The 2,500-nt window shown below is 46.8% G+C and overlaps 1 non-coding gene across 1 annotated transcript in view; it reads left to right on the top strand.

The window, feature by feature from the left end:
• Window positions 1–1,959: 1,959 nt before the first annotated feature.
• Window positions 1,960–2,500, top strand: part of LOC135332606 (small subunit ribosomal RNA) — a 1,812-nt gene continuing 1,271 nt past the window's right edge. The window contains exon 1 of the ribosomal RNA XR_010393456.1: window positions 1,960–2,500. This exon is cut by the window's right edge and continues 1,271 nt beyond it. This is a non-coding gene — a ribosomal RNA (small subunit ribosomal RNA).

Raw genomic sequence — 2,500 nt, 5'->3', positions numbered from 1 at the left:
CAAAATTTCTTATACTTTACAAATACAAAATTTCCTGTAGACTTATGAATGTTACACAAGTCCTGAACTACTTCAGGAATAGTAAAGGAAACTATACAGGAAACGTTGCACTATCCTTTGTAAGTAGGTTGCAGGACACTTGCAGGACACCTCAGGAAATGTGCAGATTTTATGGGCTGCAATGTAGCAGCACTGTAGCAGGAAATTTAAATATTTTCCCTGAGTGAGTGAGTGAGTGAGTGAGTGAGTGAGTGAGTGAGTGAGTGAGTGAGTGAGTGAGTGAGTGAGTGAGTGAGTGAGTGAGTGAGTGAGTGAGTTATATATACCTTCATTGAGCCATGCTTCATTTGATCATAACAATATCAAGCTTATCTTCAAGTAGTATTGTATTGTACGTTGCTAACAATACGCAAATAATGTACAGTAAATTCAAGTGGGAATAAAAGTAGTGGGTAAAAAGTTGTAATGTTCATGGAGTGTAAAGTCAACGAGCACTTAAGGCCCTATTATTTCTATTTTCCAGCCTAAAGTCCTCGTGGTGGAAAAAATTAATGTTAGTGTAATGAAGTCCTTGCCTAGTTACAAAGCGGCCCCTTACAAAGCGCCTAGTTACAAAGTAGCTTCAATGGGTAGTTATAATTAGAAGCTGCAGCTGGTAGTTAAAGCAGCAATTGTTGTGTAGCTTGTGAAGCTATGTTGTAGCTGGCTGACTGGCCGGCCCACCAACCTACCTACCTACCTACCTACCTACCTACCTACCTACCTACCTACCTACCTACCGACCGACCGACCGACCGACCGACCGACCGACCGACCGACCGACCGACCGACCGACCGACCGACCGACCGACCGACCGACCGACCGACCGACCGACTGACTGATGAATAGTAAGAGGTGGGTGGCTGGCTGGCTGGCTGGCTGGCTGGCTGCTGGCGAATAGATGTTGTGCTGCAATATAGTGAGTGAGTGAGTGAGTGAGTGTACTATATATAATACTATACAGAATCTTTGCAACAAGACAGTAAAAGCATAGAGCATTACCCTTCCTTATATGGAATTTGAGTACACACACTGTGGTCTGTTTTACTACTTAAATGTATGAGCACATCCCATATATAATAAGGAACCACAGTGCTCAACACACTTGTTTCTATTTGTGTTGCAAAGATTGTGCAATCTCCAGTATTGTATTGTAACTGTATGTTAGCCATGTATAACTTGAACTGTATGTTTAGCGGAATGGAAGGGTGCAGACGGGGAACAGTGCAGATGGGAACATTGCAGAGGGGATTTGCGCGCCGGAAAATTGGAGCAATTACCATACAAGTGCAGACGAATGAAGGAATGAACGCGCGTAGCGCGAAAATTTGAGCAATATATCGCAAGCAATTACCATACAAGTGCAGACGAATTGAACAATGTGACCACGTGGGCTAGATAAGCAACCAAACAAGAGTGTCGTACAAATGAGCGTGTTGATAGGTCGTGAAGTGGGGTGTTGTGGCAAAAAAAGTCACGCTTAATTACATACGAGACGAGTTCCAGCGTTGCTCCTAGTGACGGGTGCTGTGTAGGGTGACTGCAGCGGTTCATCCGTGTGTCCGCATCGTTGTAGACTGCCTGTGTCGGCGGGCGTCTGACCTGCTGGTGACTGGTCATCAGTGGGCTGGCTCCCTCCGGTCGAGTGCAGTTAGGTTTGCATCATTTCACGAATCACGAGTGCATTCGTACGGTCTCGCTGCCGGTCGATCCCCGTGATTGACTGTATCTGCAGGCAACGAGTGGGCCTCAGCTGCCCTCTCCTGCCTTCAGTTGGTGAGTCTGTGGCCGAGGATTTGCAAAATTGTTGAACCCTCTGCGGTCCGCGTGGCCGCACTGGTGTGATGCGTTGGCCGGCCCTCTGAACGAGGACGGTCGAGTGACACAGTGCGTCTCGCACGCTCTGGCGTCCCGATAGTTACCTGGTTGATCCTGCCAGTAGTCATATGCTTGTCTCAAAGACTAAGCCATGCATGTCTAAGTATAAACGCTTCTATACTGTGAAACTGCGAATGGCTCATTAAATCAGTTATAGTTTATTTGATGGTTTCTTACTACTTGGATAACCGTGGTAATTCTAGAGCTAATACATGCACAAAGTCCCGACTCTTCGGAAGGGATGTATTTATTAGATCCAAAACCAATGCGAGTCTCTCGGGGCTCGGTTCCTTGGTGATTCATGATAACTGCTCGAACCGTATGGCCCTTGCGCCGACGGTGCTTCATTCAAATTTCTGCCCTATCAACTTTCGATGGTACGGTAGTGGCCTACCATGGTTGCAACGGGTGACGGAGAATTAGGGTTCGATTCCGGAGAGGGAGCCTGAGAAACGGCTACCACATCCAAGGAAGGCAGCAGGCGCGCAAATTACCCAATCCCGACTCGGGGAGGTAGTGACAATAAATAACAATGCCGGGCTATTGTAGTCTGGCAATTGGAATGAGTACAATCTAAATCCC

This window comes from Halichondria panicea, chromosome 2, assembly GCF_963675165.1.
Source record: "Halichondria panicea chromosome 2, odHalPani1.1, whole genome shotgun sequence".
NCBI lineage: Eukaryota > Metazoa > Porifera > Demospongiae > Suberitida > Halichondriidae > Halichondria > Halichondria panicea.
The sequence above is the reverse complement of the archived record's forward strand: the minus strand, read 5'-3'. Positions and strand labels throughout refer to the sequence as shown.